Here is a 23,787-nt window from a genome sequence, read left to right on the forward strand (position 1 = left end):
AGAGAGCACCACCCCAGCCCACCCACCACACACACACACAAGGACCCCAACCCACCAACACACAGACAGGGACCCCCAAACCCCCCCAACACACACACACAGGGACTCCCACCCGACCCACACACACACAGGGAACCCCCCTCACACACACACACAGACACACAGCGACATCACCCACCCCCACACACACACACAGACACACAGCGACATCACACCCCCCACACACACACACAGGGACCCGCACCCCCCACACACACAGGGACCCCCACCCCACCCACACACTCACACACACACACACAGACAGGGAAACCCCTCCCCCCCCCCCCACCACACACACACACAGGGACCCACATCCCCGAGACACACAGAGGGACCCCCTCCCCCACACAAACAAAGCGACACCCCACACACACACACAGGGACCCCCACATCCCCACCCCGCCCCCCCCTACCCCACTCACACACACAGGGACCCCCACCCGACACACACACACACACACACACAGGGACCAACCCCCCCCACCCTCCTAAACACACACACACAGGGACCCCCACCCCACACACACTCACACAGGGACCCCCACCCCCCCCCCCACACACACACACACACACACAGCGGCCCCCGCTCCCCCCACCACACTCACACACACAGGGACCCCCACCGCCTCACCACACACTAACAGGGAACCCTGCCCTCCACACACACACACAGGGACCCCCACCTCCAGGCACACACGCACACAAGGACCCCCATACTCCACGCACACGCACTCACAGGGACCCCCTACCCAAATACACAAATAGGGACCCCGACAACCCACCGCACACACAGGGAACCCCACCCAATCCCCGCACAGGGTTAATACCTGGAATGTTAACCTGCCTTCTCCCTCCACCTGTGACTGAGACTGACACCCATCGGTTTACAGCTGGCAGGAGGTAGGGAGATGTGTGAAATTATGGGATGGATCCGTTAGTGACCTTTAATTCCGCAGATTGTCAGCGGTGCCGAGTTTTTCCCGCCAATATTCAATCCCGGGCGGAAGAAGGGAAAGATTCGCTCAGTGAAAGTGTGGGTGAAAGTGTGGAGATGGGACATGTTGTCCGCATTGTAAAATGACACCTGTCAACCCTCATAGTCCAGGAAAACCCCGATCTTCCGGGGATTCACACTCGGGGTGAGGTGGGTATCAGAGGGGAATGTCGCAGCAAAATAATCACTTCCAGGATCCAGCCCCACAGCCCAGAATCCGGACTCTAGCCTCACAGTCCTGAATCCGGACTCGGGCCTGAGGGAGATTTCCCCTTTCCTGTTCACAGACTCTCGGGCCACTCCGAGCCACCACCGAGTCTTCTCCCCCACCTCCACCTCCCAGTAATGTCTCCCTGACGTGAATCCTTCTGATCCCAGGACACAGACCCAGGAATCAAACCTCTCCGGGGTGTCAAGGAGCCGCTGCCGTTTGTCTCCGAGTCTCACACTGGTCCGGTCCTCAGACAGGATGAGCCAGGGATTCGCTGTGTCCGGATCCAGAGTCAGAGAGGCTGGAGCTGGGGGAAAGTTAAAATAACACAGTCAGTGATTTAGAGAGAGGGGCTGGGGAGGGGGAGAGAGTGTGAGGAAGGATCCCGGTGGGAGAGAGGGGGAGAATGGAGAGGAAATGGATGAGAGAGCAGAGGGGGAGGCGGAGACAGAGAGAGAGGGAACTGGAAAGAGATGGAGATGGGAGGTGAAGTTGAGGAGAGAAAATGGCAGCAGAGTATGGAGTGGATGAGGAGGAGGGAGCAGGAGATTGGAGAGGGAGAGTGGGAGCGGAGTGCCGGAGAGGAAGAGGTGGGAGAGAGTGAGAGCAGGAGGGATTGAGAAAAAGGAAGCAAGAGACAGGGAGAAACCAGGGTGACAGGAAGATTGGGAGAGTGGGTGAGAAAGAGAGGTTCGAGTAAAGAGAGCAGGAGAGTGGCAGGAAGTGTGTGGGGATCCGAGTGAGTGAGATGGAGGGGTAGAGAGTGCAGGGGGCAGGGAGAGTGTGATGGTGTGAGAGAGCAAGATGGAGGGGTAGAGAGTGTAAGGGGGCAGGGAGAGTGTGATGGTGTGAGAAAACAAGATAGAGGGGTAGAGAGTGTAGGGGGGCAGGGAGATTGTGATGGTGTGAGAGAGTGAGATGCAGGGGTAGAGAGTGCAGGGGGGCAGGGAGAGTATGATGGTGTGAGAGAACAAGATGGAGGGGTAGAGTGTGTAGGGGGGCAGGGAGAGTGTGATGGTGTGAGAGAGCAAGATGGAGGGGTAGAGAGTGTAGGGGGGCTGGGAGAGTGTGATAGTGTGTGAGAGAGAGGGGAGCTGGAGGGTGAATGCAAAAGTGGTAGTGTGTGAAAAGAGAGAGGGGCAGGATTAGCGACAGCAGTAGTGTGGAAGGAAGAATGGGAAGGTGTGAGAGTGGGAGAGGTGAGAGAATGTGCAAGGCAGGAAGGAAAGCAGAAGGGGGAGAGGGAAGAGTGTGGAAGAGGGAAAAGTGTGGAAGAGTGAAGGGAGACCGTGGGAGGATGGGGTGCGTGGGAGGAGAGGGTGCGTGGAAGAGGTAAAGTGGAATGATGAGGGAAGGAGGAAGGAGAGAGAGGTCTGGGTCAGTGGAAGAGAGAGCGAAAGGGCCGGAATGGGACAATAGGTAGGGAATGGAGGTAGGGAACAGGAAGGACTGATGTTAGATCTAGCAGGAGGGGGAGGGGAGGGTGATGAGTGCATGGCAGAAGAGAGATAAAGTGTGTGGAAGGGGAGAGAGAAAGATTGTGGGTAGGGCAGAGGTAAGAAAGAGAGCAGAAGTTAAAGAGGGAGAGAGAAAGGGAGAGTGGGAGGTGAGTGAGAGAGTGTGGTCAAGGGGAGTGAGAAAGTATGTGTGGAGAGAAGGATGGGGAGAAGTGGGAGAGCACGAGGGACAGGGAGTGGAATGATTCAGTGGGGTGGGGGGGGGGAAAGGAAAGTGAGAGAGGGAAACAGATTGTGAGAAGGAGAGCAGGAGGGTGAAAATTAATGTTGGGGAGAGATGGGGAGGAAACAGAGGGGCAGGAGAGAAAGAGAGCTGGAGAAAGAGTGGGTGGGGAGTGATACTTCCGAGAAGCAGTGCGAAAATGTCACACAGCCTGTACGCAATCTTATCCTGTAAGATACCAAACAAAATTAAAATAGAAGAACTCTAGAATTAGGAACAAGAGTAGGCCATTCAGCCCCTCAAGCCTGCTCCACCATTTGACAAGATAATGGCTGATCTGATTGAATATATTCCATGACCCAGCCTTTACTGCTCGCTGGGGAAGAGAATTTCAAACTTAACGACCCTCTGACAGGAAACAAATTCTCCTCATCTCAGTCTTAAATGGGAGACCCCTAATTTTTAAACTGTCTCCAAGTTACAGACTCCTCTCCAAAAGAAACATCCTCTCAGCATCTTACATGTTTCAGTAAGATCACGTCTCGTTCGTCCAAACTCCAATGGATATAGGCCCAACCAGCTCAACCTTTTGTCCTAAAATAACCCCTCCGAACCAGGAATCAGTAAAGCGAGCCTTCTCTGAACTGATTCTCATGTATTATCTGTTTTCTTAAGTAAGGAGATCAAAATGGTACACAGCACTCCAGATAAATTCTCAGTAAGACCCTGTACAGGTGTAGGAACAATTGCATTGTTTAATACTTGATTCCTCCTGCAACAGACATCAACATTTCATTTACCTTCCTAATCACTTGCTGTACCTGCGTATTATTTTTTGTGACTGATGTACCAGAATTCCCAGATCCCTCTCTGCTGTAGAGTTCTGCTGTCTCTCTTGGTATATTGCTAGGCCATGGCCCAAAACTTGTTACAGTCCCAGACAAGACCCCCAAATTTGGTTATCATCTGGTTAGTGACCATTAACTTTTTTTTGTTAGTTGACCAAATTTGAAATCCCAGTTACTTACTAAGAGAATAAAGACTTTAGATAAATAAAGATAATAAATTAAGATAATAAAGCATTCCTCTCCCTCCCAGAAACATGATAGGGTCCCCCTTGTCCTCACTTATCACCCTACCAGCCTCCACATTCAAAGGATCATCCTCCACCATTTCCACCAACTCCACATGATGCCACCACCAAACACATCTTCCTTTCACCCCTCCTGGTGGCATTCTGCATCGATCGTTCCCTCCGGGACACCCTGGTCCACTCCTTCATCACCCGCTACACCTCAATCCCCTCCCATGGCACTTCCCATACAACCGCAGAAGGTGCAACACCTGCCCCTTTACTTCCCCTCTCCTCACTGTCCAAGGGCCCAAATACACATTTCAAGTGAAGCAGCATTTCACTTGCACTTCCCTCAATTTAGTCTACTGCATTCGTTGCTCCCAATGCAGTTTCCTCTACATTGGAGAGACCAAACGCAGACTGGGTGACCGCTTTGCAGAACACCATTGGTCTGTCCGCTAGCACTAACAAGACCTCCCTGTCACTTGTCATTTCAACACTCAAACCCTGCTCTCATGCCCACATGTCCATCCTTGGCCTGCTGTATTGTTCCAGTGAAGCTCAACGCAAACTGGAGGAACAACACCTCATCTTCTGACGAGGCACTTTACAGCCTTCCGGACTGAATATTGAGTTCAACAATTTCAGATCATGAACTCTCTCCTCTATCCCCATCCTCTTTCAAATCCCCCTCTTTTTTTTCCAATAATTTCAATAGATTTTTCTTTTCCCACCTATTTCCAATATTTTTAAATGTATTTCCATCCATTGTTTTATCTCTTCCTTCTAGCCTTTTTCGATTCCTTCACCCCCACCTCACCCCCACCAAGGCTTTCTGTACCTTGCTCATCCTGCTTTTTACCCTTAATTAGCACATTCCTTAGATAATACCTCCACCTTCAACACCTCTTTGGTCTTTTGTCTGTGACATCTTTTGGTTATATCCACCTATCACTGGCCATCTATCCAGCGCTACTTGTCCCACCCCCACTTAAACCAGCTTATATTTCACCTCTCTTCTATTTTTACTTAGCTCTGTTGAAGGGTCATTCAGACTCGAAATGTTAACTGTGTTCCTTTCCGCAGATGCTGCCAGACCTGCTGAGTTTTTCCAGGTTTTGTTTTTGTTTTGGATTTCAAGCATCCGCAGTTTTTGCTTTTATTTTTACTAAAGCCTAAAGATCCATGTTTTGAAACAAACAGAATAATTTTAATATCCAAGAGTCAACAAAGCAAACAGATAATACTATCTATTTTATGTTCAAACATAAAGAATTAACATGAAGTAAACATGAATTAACAGGAAAACTGTGGTTGAACACACCACAAAGTGCATACTTAATGACAGATGCGGCCAAGGCAAATCACATGAACTTTCTCATAATCCACCCAAATATCAATGATCAACATTAAAAACCTCCCAGAAATAGTGGAGGATCAAGGGACAATTATCAAGAAGGAACTGCAACACAATATCATTAGTAAAAGAAAAGTATTAGAGAAATGAATGGGACTTAAAGTAGATAAATCTCCTGGACCTGATGATCTACATCCCAGAATGTTGAATGAGGTGGCTGGAGAGAAAGTCGGTGCATTGGTGTTCATCTTTCAAAATCCTATAGACCTTGGAATCGTTCTTGCAGATGGGAGGGTGGCAAGTATAACCCCACTATTTCAGAAAGGTGGGACAGAGAAAAGGGGAAACTACAGACCTGTTAGCCTAACATCAGTAGTAGGGTCAATGCTAGAATCATTAATAAAGGATGTGATAACAGGACACTTGGAAAATAATGGTGAGCTTGGGCAGAATCAACATGGACTTAATGAAAGAGAAATCATGTTTAACAAACCTGTTGGAGATTTTGGAGAATGTAACTAGCAGAATATGTAAGGGGTAACTGGGGTTTGTGGTGTATTTAGATTTTCAAAAAGCTTTTGATAACATCCCACACAAGAGTTTGGCAAGCAAAATGAGAGCAAATGCAATTTAGTGGAAAGTACAGGCATGGATTGAGAACTGGTTAACGGACAGAAAACAGAGAGTAGGAATGAATGGGTCCTTTTCAGGTGGGCAGGTTGTGACTAGTGGGGTATCACTAGGATCAGTCCTTGGGCCCCAGATATTCATAATCCATTTCAATGATTTGGATGTTGGGATTAAATGTAATATTTCCAAGTTTCCAGATGTCACAAAACTAGATGGAAGTGTCGGTTTTGAGCAGGATGCAGAAAAGATTCAAGGAGATTTGGAGAGGCTCAGTGAGTGGGCAAAAATTTGGCAGATGTAATTCAATGCAGAAACATATGGGGGTATCTACTTTCATGGCAAAAACTGAAATACAGAGTATTTCTTAAATGATGAGGGGCTGGGAAATGTTGAACGTCAAAGGGACTTGAGTGTCCTTGTTGATGAGTCACTGAAAGCTAAAATTCAGGTACAGCAAGGAATATAGAATGCAAATGCCATGTTGACCTTTATTGCAAAAGGATTTGAGTACAGGAGTAAAAATGTCTTACTGCAATTATATAGTGCCTTAGTGAGAATGAACCTGGAATATTACGTGTAGTTTTGTTCTCCTTACCTAAGGAATGATATACTTTCCATAGACTGAGTGTAATTTAGATTCACAAATTAATTCCTGGAATGGAGGGATTGCCCTTTAAGGAAAGATTAAATAGATGGGCCCATTAATCTCTGGAGTTTAGAAGAAGGAGAGGTGATCTCGTTCAAATATACAAAATTCTTACAGGGCTTGACAGGGTAAATGCAGGAAGGATGTTTCCCAGGTTGATGTGGCGGGGGGGTCTAGAACCAGGGGACACAGTTTCAGAATAAGGGGCAGGTCATTTAGGACCGAGATGAGGAGGAATTTCTTCACTCAGAGGGTGATGAATCTTTGGAAGTCTCTGTCCCAGACGGCTGTGGAGGCTCAGTCATTGAGTGTGTGCAAGATTGAAATGGATAGATGTCTACATATTAAAAACACCAATGGACCCGGGGATAGTGCAGGAAAATGGTGTTGAAGTAGAGGATCAGCCATGATCTCATTGAATGGCTGAGTGGGCTCGAAGGGCTGGATGGTCTACTCCTGCCAACAGCAGTTCTAATCCAGCATCATACTTCTTAATTTTATCTGAACCTACCGCTATGTCTAGGTGCAGCCCGTACTTGCTCAGCAGAGGTGGAAGCAGCCTGCTGACTGCTACACCCTGTTTTCCGGGTATCTTTAAATAAAGACGCCTGGACTGCGAACCCACGAGGTAATGATAGGGACAGCGACTTCCTGCCCGCGCTCAACACCAGATTTTCTGTGCTCCACATCAATGAATCAGTAATAAGCGGAAAAGGGCAAGATCACCCATGTTCAGCCGCCCTGCCCGACAGCGGGAATCACTTCCACTTCTGTGCCCATCGCCGAACGTCGCCTTTAGAGTGGAATATTCCACCTGTTAACTCTGATTATCTCTCCTAAGATGCTGCCTGACCAGCATTTCCAGCTTTCTCTGTTTTTACTTGAAAAATTGCAGTTCTGCCACATCCAGTCAGCAATGAGGGTGGACAATTAAACTACTCACTGGAGGAGCAGGCTTCATTTACATATCCAGGCACAGTGAGGGGTCAGCCCCGTATGTCATACAAAAGGCAAGCCTGAAACAACAGCAACCATTTTCAACCTGAAATGTCGAGTGGATGATCCATCTTGGTCTCCTTCCAACGTCATCAATGTCACAGATGCCAGTCTTCAGCTGATTCAACTGACATCACATGATCACAAGTAATGGATTATCTCACTAGAAAGAGCAAAGGCTATGGGCTCAGACAACATCTCAGCTGCAGTACTGAAGATTTGTACTCAAAAATTAGCTACACCCATAGCCAAGTTGTTCCAGTAGAGTTACAACACAGGCATCTATCCAACAATGTGGGAAATTGCCCAAACATATCCTGTCCACCAAAAGCAGGACAAATCCAAAATGGCCAATCACTGATGCAACAATCGCCAGACAAGTGTTGCCAACAATGCCATCAGATGGCATTTACACAGCAATTAAAATGCTTATCAATTCTCAGTTTGCATTCCGGCAGGGCCACTTGGCTCAAGAACCCATACAGTCTTAGTCCATCATGGACAGAAGAGCTGAAAGCCAGTGATAAGATGTCATTAGCAGTCAGGGAATCACCATTTATAGAAATCATATCAGCACCAAAGCAGATGTTTGCAGTTTTTGGAGACCAATAATCTCAGCCCGGGTGATCACTGCAGGAGTTTGTCAGGTTAGTGACCTCAACCCACCAGTCTTCAGCTGCTTTCTCAATAATCTGCCTTGCATCAATTGACGGTATGGTCACTGATGATTGCACAGTGTTCAGCACCATTTTCAGCATCTCTGGTACTGAAGCAGTTGGTGGCCGTATGCTATAAGACCTGGACAGCATTCAATCTTGGGCTGATGAGTAGTACGTAACATAAGCGCCGGGAAATGATTATCACAAACAAAAGGGAATCTAAGCATCATCCTTGACATTCAGCTGCATTTCCATCACTCTATCCACCACCATCAACACCTTGGGGATTACCATGGAACAGACACTGAACTGTGTGAGCATATAGACACTATGGTTATAAAGGCAAGTCAGAAGCCAGGGATTGTAAGAAAGATACTGCAATAACTATGGGCGATGTTAACCTTCATACAGATTGGATAAATCAAATTGGAAAAGGTAGCCTGAGGATGAGCTCATAGGTTGCACTCAGGACAGTTTCTTAGAAAAAAATATGTTCTTGAACCAACCAGGAAACAGTCTATTTTAAACCTGGAAATATCTAATGAGACAGGATTAAAGAATTATCTCATTGTAAAAGATCCTCTCGGTAAGAGAGATCATATATGATAAAATTTCACATTCAGTTTGAGGGTGAGCAATTTAGGTCTGAAACTAGTGTCTTAAACTTAAATGAAGACAGTTGCATGGGCATGAAGACAGCGTTGGCTAAAGTGGATTGGGGAAATAGATTAAAAATAAGATGGTAGAGGAACAGTGGCAGACGTTTAAGGCGATACTTCATAACTCCCAACAAAGATATATTCCATCCAGAAAGGAAGACTCAGTGAACAGAGTGCTCTATCTGTGGCTAACTAAGGAAGTTAAGGGTGATGTCAAATTGAAAGAAAAGATGTATAATGCTGCTAAGATCAGTGGTAGTCCAGAAAATTTGGAAAAGTTTAGAAACCTGCAAAGGAAGTGTAAAAAAAAAGGGAGAAATTGGAGTATGAGAGAAAACTTACAAAAAAGCTAAAACAGACAGTAAAAGCTTCTGCAACTATATCGAAATGAAGAGTAATGATGGTCAGTGCTGCCCTCTCAGAGGGTGAGACTGGGGAATTAATACTGGGAACCCGGGGCATGGCAGAGACTTTGAACAAGTATTCTTCACAGTAGAAGAGACAAAAACGCATCCTAAGAAAAATAAGGGCAAAAGGGACCGAGGAATTAGAAACGATCATGATTAGTCGAGAAAAAGCAGTAGGAAAACTACTAAAGGGATTAACAGCTGACAATAACCTTGGACCTAATGACTTGCATCATTGGGTCTGAATGGAAGTGGCTGAATAGAATGGTTGTTGAGATCTTCCAAAATTCCCTAGATTCTGGAAAGATCACAACGGACTGGAAAGCCATGAATGTAACATCACTATTCAAGAAAGGAGAGGGACAGAAATCAGTGAACTACAGGCCAGTTAATCTAACATCTGTCATTGGGAAAACCCTGGGAACCTTTATCTTAAAAAGGTATAGCAGGACATTTAGAAATCGTTACATTATATGGCAGAGTCAAAATTGTTTTTTGAAAGGGAAATCATGTTTGACAAATTTATTAGAGTTCTTTGATGATGTAACAAGCATGGTGGATAATGGGAAAGTAGTAGATGTAGTGTATTTTGATTTCCAAAAGGCATTCGATAAAGTGCTGCATGAAAGTTTACTGCAGAAGATAAGAGCTCAAGGTGTTAGAGGTGATACAGTGGCATTATTAGACGATTGTCTAATTCGAAGGACACAGAGAGCCAGGGGAAATAGGTCATTTTCAGGTTGGTAAATTGTAACTAGTGAAGTTCTGCAATAATCAGTGCTTGGCCCTCAACTATTTATGATCTATATTCGTGACATATTAGAAGGACAGACTAAATTGCAGACAAATTTGCTGATGATAATATGCAGGAATGCAAATCATGAAGGGGGATTTAAGGTGTCTGCAAAGGGATATGGAGAGGTTAAGTAAGTGGGAAAAAATGGCAGCTGGAGCATAATGTGGAGTATGACTTTTTCAGGAAGAATTGAAAAGTATAATATTATTTAAATGGGGAGAAATTGCTGAATACTGGAGGACAAGGGGATCTTGTACATTAATCATAAACGTTTGGCACAAGAATACAAGGAGTATGAACATGAGTAGGCCATTTGCCCATTGACCTGCTCCACCATTCGATAAGATCATGGTTGCTCTAATTGTCGCCTCAACTCCACTTTTCTGACTACCTCCCTAACCAGGTACGGCAAGTTATTAATAAGCAAATGGAATGTTGTCCTCTATTGAAAGGGAGATGGAGCATAATAATGGAGAACTCTTGAGAGAGCTGCATAGGGCATTGGCGAGAGTAATGGTACAGTACGGTTTCCTTACTTAAAGGAGATATATATTTATCTTCGAAACTGTTCAAAGAAGGTTCACTAGGCTGATTCCTGGGATGAAGGAGTTGTCTTTTGAGGAAAGGTTCAGCAGATTAGGCCTGTACTCTTGATGTTTAGAAAAATCAGAGGTGATCTTATTGAAGCATATATGATTCTGAGGGAGCTTGACAGGGGACATACTAAGAGGGTGTTTCCACTAGCGGGGGAATCTAGAAGCAGGGGAAATAGTTTATAAATAAGGGGTCTGTCTCCCTTTTAAGACAGAGATGAGAGGGAATTTCTTCTCTTGGAGGGATGTTAGCCTTTGCAATTCTCTTCCACAGAGAGCAATGGAGACGAAGTTGTTTTATTTAGTCAGGGCTAAATTAGACAGATTTTTGATCGATAGTGGAGTGAAGGGCTACAGGGGACAGGAAAAAAGGGCAGTTAGGGCCACAGTTACATGAGCCATGAGCGTATCAAATGGCAGAGCAGGTTGAGCCAAATGGCTTATTCCTACGCCTATTTCTTATGACCTTACGATGATCACACTACCACAACCCCTCACTGGAGGAACGTCGGATTTCTTGATTCTCTCACACCCCCGCCCACCTCTGTCTAACAAGGACCACCGAGCACCTTTCCACACAACAGACCTATGACAAACTGGACAATGACATTATACTGCAGCTCAACCCTCAGAATGGATTGGGCTTCTTATCAAGTTCGTAGACAGAGAAGTGGGTTCATTGTTTCACTACCTGCTCGATCAATGGGGTCACTCAAAAAATCAACCTCGTTCAACCCAAACCGCTGTGTCCCCTCTCTTTTCTAAATTTGACGTTATCCTTACATTGATGCAGACTCTGTGATTGTGTGAAAACTATGAATGTTTATCCCCTCTGTACTGTTTCAATCTCGAACACTTGGATAAAACCCCTGGTGTCCTCCCTTTTCCAGTGCAGACTCACTTTCTCGTGACTAAGGAGTTTAATTCCACTTCACGCATTCGCTCTCTTTTCACACATTCTCTTCAAAGTCTGCATGACTTCCTGATTATACATGGATGAAAAATGTTCCCAGAATTCCAGTCCAATCTCCTCTACAAATTCTATTTCACATCCTGAGATCCGTGCTCTATTCGTCTGGTTACACAGATCCCTTCACTGCTTTGACACACAGTGCTGATGGCTTCAGACACTTACCCAGAGGAAACCACAGATTAAAAAATATAAGAATGGAGAGTCTCTAGGGATTAACAACCGGCGATGTGAGTGTTTAATCTGGGGCCTATGATCAAGAAAATTAATATAGGAGTTTTACCGGGGTTGATGGAGTTTATCATTTCCCTCCACGCTGTGTACTGTAGAGGGCCTTTGAACTTTCCGATAGTCAGGGCAGCATCAGACACTGAGAGCTCATGACCGTCATCACTAATCCTATTAATATGAAACAGTTTCTGTTATAAATTCATCGTGTTAGAACACTTTAGGCATGATTTTAGACATGAAATGCAAGGGCAGAGTATGGAAATACCCATGTCCTGAAAAAGGCCCATAGCCCATAACAGATCAGTTACCGAGATATGACAAATCACAGGAGAAGATAAACATTTAGCCTGTCCACCTGCTGTATTACAAACAAAGCTTGTAGAAAAAAGGCAATGGCTGAAAACGTCTACGCAACTCTCCGAGACACCTGCGCTCCTCTACTTCTGGCCTCTTGAATATCCCTGAATTTAATCACTCCACAATTGGCAGGTGGACCTTCAGCTGCCAAGGCCCTGAACTCTGAAATTCTGAAAGCTTTCTGCCTTTCTATCCCTCTTTCATCCTTTAATACGCTTTAAAACATACCTCCGTTATCGGTATTAATATCTCCTTGTGGTTCGGTGTCAGTTTTGCTGTATATCTTAAAACAAGTTTCAGCTGTTGTGTTGATTTTTCTAATTCATTCATGGGATGCGGCCTTCACTACTATGCCAGCATTTATTGCCAACGCCATATTGCACCTTCAGAAGGTGGTGGTGAGCTGCATTCTTGAACCGCTGCAGTCCACATGTTGTAGGTACAGCCATGGTGCTGTTAGGGAGGGAGTTCCAGGACTTTGACCCAGTGACAGTGAAGGAACGGTGATATATTGCCAAGTCCGGATAGTGTGAGGCTTGGAGGGGAAGTTTCAGGTAGTGGTGTTCCCATGCTTCTGCTGCCCTTGTCCATCAGCAGTCGTGGGTTTGGAAGGTGCTGTCTAAGGAGCCTTGGTGAGGCCCTGCAGTACATCCTGTAGATGGTACAGACTGCTGCCACTGTTCGTCAGTGTTGGTGAGAATTAATGTTTGTGGATGAGATGCCAAACAAGTGGGCTTCTTTGTGCTGGATGGTGTCAAACTTTTCGAATGTTATTGGAGCAGCACTCATTCAGGCAAGTGGAAAGTATTCCATCACACACCTAACTTTTGTCTCCTGGATGGTGGACAGGCTTTGGGGAGTCAGGAGGCGAGTTAGTCACCGCTGGATTCCTAGTCTCTGAACTGCCCTTGTAGCCACAGTATTTACACAGCTAATCCAGTTCAGTTTCTGGTCAATTCTAACCCCCAAGATGGTGATGTTGGGGGATTCACAAAATCACAGAATCGCACAGTGCAGAAGAGGCCCTTCGGCCCATCGAGTCTGCACCGACACGTGAGAAACACCTGACCTACCTACCAATCCCGTTTACCAGCACATGGCCCATAGCCTTGAATGTTATGACGTGCCAAGTGCTCATCCAGGTTCTTTTTAAAGGATGTGAGGCAACCCGCCTCCACCACCCTCCCAGGCAGTGCATTCCAGACCGTCACCACCCTCTGGATAAAAAACATTTTCCTCATATCCCCCCTAAAGCTCCTGCCCCTCAACTTGATCTTATGACCCCTTGAGACTGTTCCTTCAACTAAGAGGAACAGCTGCTCCCTATCTACCCTGTCCATGCCCCTAATAATCTTGTACACCTCGATCAGGTCGCCCCTCAGTCTTCCCTGCTCCAACGAATACAACTCAAGTCTATCCAACCTCTCTTCATAACTTAAATGTTTCATCCCAGGCAACATCCTGGTGAATCTTCTCTGCATCTCCTCCAGTGCAATAACATCCTTCCTATAATGTGGTGAACAGAACTGCACACAGTACTCCAGCTGTGGACTCACCAAGGTTCTATACAATTCCAACATGACTTCCCTACTTTTGTAATCTATGCTTCGATTGATAAAGGCAAGTGTCCCATATGCCTTTTTTATTACCCCACTAACATGCTCCTCCCCCTTCAGAGATCTATGGACACAAACGCCAAGGTCCATTTGTTGCTCAGAACTTCATAGTGTCATGCCGTTCATTGAATACTTCCTTGTCAAATTACTCCTTCCAAAGTGTATCACATCACATCTTTCAGGGTTAAATTCCATCTGCCCATTTGACCAGCCCGTCTATATCTTCATGTAGCCCAAGCCACTCAACCTCACTGTTAAGCACCTGGGTAATCTTTGTGTCATTCGTAAACATACTAATCGTACCCGACACATGGTCATCTATGTTGTTTATATAAATGACAAATAATAGGGGATCCAGCACAGATCCCTGTGGCACACCACTGGACACTTGCTTCCAGTCACTAAAGCATCCTTCTGTCATCGCCCTCTGTCTCCTACAACTAAGCCAATTTTGAAACAACTTAACAAATTACCGTGTATCTCATGTGCATTTGCCTTCTTTATAAGTCTCCCATGTGGGACCTTGTGAAAGGCTTTGCTGAAATCCATATAAACTACATCAACTGCACGACCCTCCTCTACACACCTGGTCACCTCCTCAAAAAATTCAATCAAATTTGTAAGGTATGACTTCCCTCTGTCAAAGCCATGCTGACTATCGCTGATCAAACCTTGCTGCTCCAAGTGGAGATAGATACTCTCCTTCAGAAATTTCTCCAATAGTTTCCCTACCACTGACGTGAGACTCACTGGCCTGTGGTTCCCTGGCTTTTCTCTACAACACTTCTTAAAGAGCGGAACCACATTAGCTGTTCCCCAGTCCTCAGGAACCTCCCCTGTGGCCAGAGAGGAATTAAAAATTTGGGTCAGAGCCCTTGCGATCTCTTCCCTTGCCACCCTCAGCCGTCTGGGACACAAATCATCTGGACCTGGAGATTTGTCCACTTTTAAGCTTGCAAACACCTCCAATATCTTGTCACTCCCTATATGAATTTGCTTAAGAACCTCGCAGTCTCTCTCACCGAGCTCAATACCTTCATCTTCATTCTCTTGGGTGAAGACGGACGTGAAGTATTCATTCAACATTCTAGCGATGTCCTCTGGCTCCACCCATAGATTTCCCCCTTGGTCCCTTATTGGCCTTACTCTTTCCCTGGTTATCCTCTTCCTTTGATACACTTATAGAATATCTTGGGACTTTCCCTACTTTTACCAGCCAGAGCTTTCTTATATCCCCTATTTGCTCTCCTAATTGCTTTATAAAGCTCCACCCTGCACTGTCTGTACTCCATTAATGCCTCCACTGATTTGCTTCCCTTGTACCTCCTAAAAGCCTCTCTTTTCCTTCTCATCGTATCCTGAATATCTCAGGTCATCCATGGTTCTCTGGGCTCGTTACTCCTTCCTATCACCCTAGAGGGAACATGTTGAGCCTGTAGAGTCCCTATTTCCTTTTACAACGCCCCCAACTGCTCCTCTGTAGATTTCCCCACAAGTAGCTGTTCCCAGTTTACCTTGGCCAGATCTTGCCTTATTTTACGAAGATCCACTCTCCCCCAATCCAAACCATTTTTTTGCAACTTGTCTATTTCTTTGTCCATTATAAACTTAAACTGTACCATGTTGTGGTCGCTATCACTAAAATGCTCCCCCACCACCACCTCAGCCACCAGTCTGGCTTCGTTCCCCAGATTTAGGTCCAGCACTGCGCCATCCCTTGTTGGACCCTCTACATATTGACCTGAAAAGTTCTCCTGTACATATTTCAAGAAATCCACTCCATCCAAGTCCTTAACACTATGTCTATCCTAATAAATGTTGGGAAAGTCGAAATCACCTAATATAATTACCCTATTGTTATTGTTTTTATACACCTCCGCAAATTGTGCACATATTTGCTCCTCAATTTCCCGCTGACTATCTGGGAAACCTAACAATGTATCTGCCCCTTTTTTATTCCTAAGCTCTACCCGCAAAGCTTCATTCGATGCCCCCTCCAAGATATCATCTCTCCTTACTGCAGTAACTGGCTCCTTAACTAATAATGCAATGGCTCCTCCTCTTTTACCCCCTCCCCTGCCTCGCCTGAATATTCTATACCCCAGAAGGTTGACTGCCAATCCTTTCCCTCACTCAGCCACGTCTCAGCAATGGCTACTATATCACCATTCCACGTGTCAATGCTCACCCTTTACTCATCCTTTTTACCTGTAATACTCCTGGCATTAAAGTAGACGCCATCCAGCCTTGCCTTACTCCCTTGAAACATAATGCAGCTGTCCTCCCTCAGACTTGATTGTTTTACTGGATTATGATGTGTCCCTATCCGGCTAACATTCTGTGTCCCCTCCCCCTGCCGAATTGGTTTAAACTCCTCCCAACAGCACTAGCAAACCCACCCGCAAGGATCTTAGTCCCGCTTTGGTTCAGATGTAGACCGTCCCGCTTGTACATGTCCCACCTTCCCCAGAAACAGTCCCAGTCATCCAGGAATCTAAAACTTTCCCTCCTGCACCAAATCATAAACCACGTATTCATCTGTGCTATTCTCCTATTTTCGAGCTCACTAGCACGTGGCACTGGGAGTAATCCAGAGATTACAACCTTAGAGGTCTTGTTTTTTAGTCCACTGCCTAACTCCCTGAATTCTTGATGCAAGACCACATCCCTCTTTCTACCTATGTCGTTGGTACCAAACTGCCATGACCTCTGCCTCATCACCCTCCACCTTCAGGATGCCCTGCAGCTGATCAGTGACATGCCGGACCCTGGCAGCAGGGAGGCAGTATACCATCCTGGAGTCACGTTGACGGCCACAGTAGCACCTATCTGTTTACCTGACTATAGAATCCCCTATTACTACTGCTCTTCCTCCCCTCCTGTACAGACAGGCTGCTTGTGGTGCCAGACGCCTGGCTCTGTCCGCACTCCCTGGAGGAACCAGCGCCCTCATCAGCCTCCAAAATGGAATAGCAATTTGCGAGCGGGTCCCCAGGGGATTCCTGAACTACCTGCCTGTTTCTCTTCGACTGCCTGGTGGTTACCCATTCCCTTCCTTCCTCAAGTCCCTTCAGCTGAGGTGTGACCTCCTCTCTAAACGTACTATCGACAATGCTCTCAGACTCGCGGACGCCCCACAGAGTCCCCAGCCGCCGTTCCAGCTCTGAAACCCGAGATTCCAGGAGCTGCAGCTGGACATACTTCATGCACACACGCTGGTCCCGGGCACTGGAAATGTCCCCTGCTTCCCACATGGAGCACGAGGAGCACACCATGGCTTGAGCTCTCCTGCCATGTCTTATCCCTTTAAATTAAACCTTTCAATCAATTACTCTGGGGCCCTTCTTTCCTGATCTTCGTTACTGTAGTATATACAAAGTATAAACCACAAAATGACCTTAAACTTGAAGCAATTAAAGTATTAAATACTTACCTGACCTGACCCACTACTTACCAATCATTCCTTTCCCTTGTAGACTCTACTGTTGCAGCAGAACAAGACCACTCTTTGAAGATTTAAGAAGTTGAATATCCAAATAAACATGCAAAGAGCACCTTTTTCCCTATGCACCGAATTCCCACTGTGCACCAAATTGCCAATACCCATACTCACTCTGGCTGTATCTCACTCACGATGAGCTCTCTCTCCTGTTTGTGTGCAAGCACACGATTCAGCAATGGTAATGGAAACGATTGAACATCAAGGGGCGATGGTTAGGTTTTCTCATGTTGGTGACGGCTATTGCCTGGCACTTCTATGGCCCGAATGTTATTTGCCACTTGTCAGCCAAAACCTGCATATTGTTTAGTTTTGCTGCATTTGGACATGGACTGTTTCAGTATCTGAAGAGTCGTGAATGGTGTTGAACATTGTGCAATCATCAGCAAACATCCCCACTTCTGACTTTATGATGGAAGGAGTGTCATTGATGAAGCAGCTGAAGATGGATGGGCTGAGGAACTCGTGCAGTGGTGCCTTGGAGCTGAGATGATTGACCTCCAACAACTACAACCATCTTTCTTTGTGCTAGATATGGCTCCAACCACCGGAGAGTTTCCCCCCTTATTTCCATTGATTCCAGTTTCGCTTGGGCTCCTTGGTGCCATACTCGGTCAAGTTAGGCCATGATGTCAAAGGCAGTCACTCTCACCTCACCTAAGGAGTTCAGCTCTTTTGTCCATGATTGAATCAAGGCTGTAATGAGGTCAGGATTTGAGTGACTGTGGTGGAACCCAAACTTAGCGTCAGTGAGCAGGTTATTGCTAAGCAAGTGCCTCTTGATATCATTGCTGATGACCCCTTCCAACACTTTACTGATGATGGAGAGTAGACTGATGGGGTGGTAATTGGCCAGGGCAGATTTGTCCTGCTCTTTGTGGAAAAGAAATACCTGGGCAATTTTCCACATAGCCAGGTAGATGCCAGTGTTATAGCTTTACTGGAACAGCTTGGCTCGGGGCGCAGGACGTTCTGGAGCACAAGTCTTCAGTACTATTGCCAGAATATTGTTAGGGCCCATAGCTCTGCAGGAAACAGTGCCTTCAGCCGTTTCTTGATGTCACATGGAATGAATCGAATTGGCTGAAGACTGGTAGGCAGGGAATTTCTGGAGATGGCTGAGATGGATCATCCACTGGGCACATCTGGCTAAAGATTGTAGCAAAAGCTTCATCCTTAATCTTTTGCAATGATGTGATGGGTTCCCACATCATTGACGGTGGGGATATTTGTGGAGACTCCTCCCCAAATTAGTTATTTAATTGTCCACCGCCATGCATGGCTGGAAGGGCCATAGCCGCACAATTTACATCTGATCCATTGGTTGTTGGATCGCTTAGCTGTGTCTATCGCATGTGGCTTACGCTGTCTGACATGTAAGTCGTCCTGAGTCCTGGCTTCACCATGTTGACACCTCCTTTTTAGGTATAAATGCTGCTGCTCCTGGCATGCCCTCCTGAAAAGGCGGAGTTTTCCGCACCCGCCCGCCGCCACGATCTTCCAGTCCCATCGCCAGTCAATGGACTTGTGGCTGGGCTGCTGCCTTGCCCACGGCAGGTCGCAGCAGCGACAGGGCCGGAAAATCTGGGCCTTCATTGAACCAGGGTTAATGCCATGGCTTGGTGGTAAGGGTAGAGTTGGGGATATGCCGAGCCACGAAGTTACAGAGTGTCGTTGAGTACAACTTTGCTGCTGCTGATGGTCCACAACGCTCCATGGATGCCCAGTCTTGTGTGTGGGTATCCTCAATCTGAAGGCAGTAGTTTATCTCCACAAAGACTGTGTGGTGGTCACTCCTACTTATACAGCCATGGACAGATGCATGCTCAGCAGGCAGATTAGCGAGGAAGAGGTCAAGTATGTTTTTCCCTCTTGTGGGTTCCCTCACTACCTGCCACAGACCCAGTCTAGCAGCTATGTCCTTTGGGGCATATCCAGCTCGGCCAGTAGTGGCAAATTGTTTTTTATCAATGAATGAGATGTGGGCAGCGCTGGTGAGGCCAGCATTATTGCCCCCCTAATTGCCCTTCATAAGGTGGTGGTGAGCTGCCTCTTTGAACTTCTGCAGTCCATGTGGTGTAGGTACGCTCACAGTGCTCTAGGGAGGTAGTTCCACGACCGAGCCATTCTTGGTGATGGACACTGAATCCAATCCAGTGTACGTTCTACTCCCTTGCCACTCAGTGCTTCCTCCAAGTGAAGTTCGACGTGGAGGAGTGCTTATTCATCAGCTGAGGCAAGGGTGAGGGGCTGAGGTGTTGTGGATGGGTGGGTACAAGATTATCAGCAGCTTTCCTCGTCCATGTTTGACCTGACGCCATGAGGCTTCATGGGCTCTGGAGTCAATGTTATGGACTCCCAGAGCAACACCCTCCAAGATTTATACCACAGTGCCGCCACATCTGCTGGGTCTGTTTTGCTGGTGTTAAGGATACAGATCAAGATTCTATATTGGAATAAAAACAAAACTCATTCCCCCATTAACATAAGACTCTCTCGGGTTGATCAGGAGCCTTGCAGGGACATAGATGGTCGACACCATGGAAACATGGGTGGTGTGGCTCTCTCAGGTTCAGTCGGAAGGTCACAGCCGCACTAACAGCAGTCTGCAGCCTGCAAGTGAGCACTTCAGGACTGAATGGCATCTTGTAATTTAATACAATAATGTAGACCAGTTATATGAAATCGCATCTAACGGCTGGAATAAAGTTTGTCATTTTAATAAAATACTACTGCTTAAACCATAAGCAGAGTTATTGTCGCCCGATGAATGACCCTTTAATGTTGCGATGATAACTAGAAAAGAAATCATAACAAAAGCTTTCTGAGTTATTTTACCAAACTGTGCAGAATTTCAGTAGAGAGCATGTCCTACCTTCTCTTCCGACAAGCTTCCTACTGAATGAAATGAATCATGAACAGTGAGAAGCAAAGTAACAGGTTTAGAATCATAGAAAATTTACGGCACAGAAAGAGGCCACTTGGCCCATCGTGTCTGCGCCAGATGGAAAAAACCACCCAGCCTAATCGCACTTTGCATCATTTGGTCCACAGCCCTGCAGGTTGCAGCACTTGATGTCAATATCCAGGCAGTTTTTAAATGAGTTCAGAGTTTCTGCCTCTACTACCCTTTAAGGCAGTGAGTTCCAGTTCCCACAACCCTCTGGGTGTAAAAGTTTTTCCTCATCTCCCCTCTCATCTTTCTATCCAAAACTTTAAACCTGTGCCCCCTCGTCTCTGACCTCTCTGGCATGTAAATAGGCCCTTCCCCACCCACACTATCAGGACCCTCACAATTCTGTATATCTCAAATCTCCCCTCAGCCTCCTCTGTTCCAGGGAGAACAGCCCCAGTCTATCCAATCTTTCCTCATAGCTGCATTTTTCTAGTCCTGGTCACATCCTCGTAAATCTCCTCTGTGTCCTAATGCAATTACATCCTTTCTGTAATGAGTTGACCTGCACATAGTTCAGGAGGACATAAACAGGGCGGCTGGTGAAATGAGCAGACTCAAAGCAGATGAGATTTAACACGGAAGTGTTAAATGGTACATTTTGGAAGGAAGATTGTGGAGAGTCAAATAAACTGGAACTCAACATCAGTCGTTCTCACAGACACAGTAACTCTCACACACCGTACCAGACACACCCACACACACAGAACATGAGCTGTAACTGGATCGAAATAGGCGTCCAGTAGAAAATTAAACTTGGCAAAACGGAAATAATCACAAAGCAAGTGAGAAGATCAAGAAAATACATTCTCTGGAGGTTACAGGTATTCCCGGGAATCTGCAGACAATGTGGAAGCCGATTATTTCGGGGAGACCGCAGAATTGCCACGAAACAGACAGAAATTTGTTTAACTCAGTTTTTATTTTTTCAGTACATTCTATATTTATTTCAGTTATCAGTTATTTTGTGACTGTGTGAAGCCTCATTGAACTGACCCGCAATATGTTCCCTCACCTTCAAAAATATCAACTCGTCTTTTTGCTCCATCTGTTTCTGAACTTTTGAGAGCTTCTCCTCAATAGAATTTAAATTCTCCTGAATCTCTCGAAGGTTTTTCGCCATTGCTTCTAGAATCCGCTCCTCTTCTTCCATGAGATCTCTGAGTAAACGCTCCTCTTTCTCAGTGAGAATCTGATGCATTTTAGTGAACTCGGATGTGATGTGGGTCTGCAGACTGCTCGACTGTTCCTACCAAATGAAATGCGAAACATAATTACTGTCCCGCGATAAAGGGAACAAAACTAACCGAGATCCCAGAAAATCAGCACAGTGAGACCTTACCCTAACTTCGGAAATCTTCCGTTTCTGTTTCTGTTCCGTTTCTAGAACCACCGATTTCTTCTCTGTGAGAGAATCTAAGGAAGTTTTCAGCTGATCCTGGGATTGGGAGAGAAAATCACAGAATGAGAGTATTAGACCATGAAAATGTGATAAAACTATCCATTTATAAAATATTTCCCCTTTTACCTTGTAGATTTCAACAGCTTCATCGATCGGCAGGAAGCGGTGCTCTCTGTGCTCCCGCGAATCTCTACAAATCAAACAGATCAATTCCTTGTCAGTTTCACAAAACAGCTTCAGTTCTTCCTGATGTTTCTCACAGTGAAGTTTACTTTCTTTCTCTTTCGGATTCAGCTTTAATTTTCGAGCTTTCTCGGCCAAATTTGCTACGGCCCGATTTACCCTGAGGTTTCTTTCCGGAAACACCTCTCTACATTCCGGGCAGGGGTTTATGTCCTGCTTTTCCCAGCACTGCGTGATACAGGATCGGCAGAAGTTGTGTCCACAATCCAGTATTATCGGATCGGTGAAGAAATCAAGACAAATTGAACAATATAAATCCTCTGTGAAATTTTCTCCGTGCTGTTTAGAAGCCATGTCCACACTCAACAACTGCTGATTCAATCCGGTTTCAGTTTCGACTTTACTGCGCTGTCGAACACCTTCAGATCACGGATTTGTCGACGAAATTCACCTCCATGCTCGGGTAGTTATTATTATTACTAAACCATGTGCCGTAGTCTTTTACATGGGAAAACAAGGCAGAGAGTGGTGGGAGCGATGCACAGGTTAAGAAAATGGAGAATGATTGAACCCAGCCAGAGAGGGTGAAAGTCCATGGAGAGTTGGCAGTGGGTGGAGAGAAAGATTGGAGAGAGGGAGGAGGCGGAGACGGGCGAGGTTCGAGATTCTATCGCACTTTGCTCCAGAGGAACTTGCTGACGGTTATAAACTATCCAGAGAAACATGGTGTAAATCCCGATCCATAAACTGAATTCTGTTCATCATTGTAGCCGCTCACCTAAAATATAAATTACCATAAATGTTAAGGAGTTATTTTGATAACAGGCACTGGGAAGAGCTTTAGAGAGATTTGGGCCGTCAGATTCCATTTGAATTAACCACTAGAAAGAAAAAGACCTGCATTTATTTAGCGTCTTTCACGAAATCGTGTCGTTCGAAAATACTTGTAAGACCCAGGAAATGCATTTGGAATATACTCACTGTTGCAATGTAGGGAAACATATCGGGCAATTATTTCACAGCAAGGAAGCGCCCCCCACCCCACCCCCGGCAACCCCTTAGGTAGTTCTGCGGTAGGGTTGAAGACGGTAGTTTTTCTGGTAATGAGTACTGTAAAGAAACAAAGGATGTGTTGAAATGGGGTGTGAATGGATGGATAACAGCCGCCTAATGCAAAGTGAAGGAAGAAGGAAAGAAAGGGCACAAAATGCAGGCAGAGGTTATGATGTAAATTTGTTCAACTCAGTGTTGCTGTAGGGAGCTGAGACGAAATATGAGGTGCTGTTTCTCAACCTTGTGTTGAGTTCATTGGAAACTGTAACAGGCCAGGGACAGAAAGACCAGAGTGGGAGCAAAGCGGAGAATTAAAATGACAAGCAACACGAAGCTCAGGGTCATGCCTGCAGAGCGAATGAAGCTTTTCCACAAGATGGTCACTCAGTCTGAGTGTGGTCAATGTAGAGGCAACCGCATCATGAGCACCAAGTAAAGTATAATAGATTGGAAGGAGTACAAGTAAATTGATGCTTCACTTAGGAGGAGCTTTTGGGGCTTTGAATGGTGAGACGGGAGGATGTAAAAAGGCAGGTGTTGCATTTCTTGTGTTTGCATGGAAAGGTGCTGTAGGAAAGAGAGGGGATTTTGGGGCTGGAATGTACCAGAGATTTACAGGTGAAACAGACACTTCGGAATACTAAAAGGGGAAGGCAGTGAAATATTGTTTGGTTGTGGCATCACACTGCAGGTGGTGGAAAGAGTGGAGAATGATGGTTCAATATGGAGACGAGAGGGGTGGAAGGTGAAGACAAGGAGAAATCTAGTGATGTTAGGGGAG

General features: G+C 45.9%; 1 pseudogene across 1 annotated transcript; it reads right to left on the reverse strand.

Moving 5' to 3' along the window:
* Positions 1–973: 973 nt before the first annotated feature.
* Positions 974–22,529, reverse strand: LOC144695624 (zinc-binding protein A33-like; annotated as a pseudogene). Its single transcript, XR_013579980.1, has 6 exons — positions 21,897–22,529; positions 21,711–21,806; positions 21,384–21,617; positions 20,291–20,313; positions 11,996–12,111; positions 974–1,551 (listed from the first exon to the last, which is right to left on the reverse strand). The product of XR_013579980.1 is annotated as a zinc-binding protein A33-like (transcript).
* Between the last annotated feature and the right edge of the window lie 1,258 nt (positions 22,530–23,787).

This window comes from Cetorhinus maximus, chromosome 21, assembly GCF_964194155.1.
Source record: "Cetorhinus maximus chromosome 21, sCetMax3.hap1.1, whole genome shotgun sequence".
NCBI lineage: Eukaryota > Metazoa > Chordata > Chondrichthyes > Lamniformes > Cetorhinidae > Cetorhinus > Cetorhinus maximus.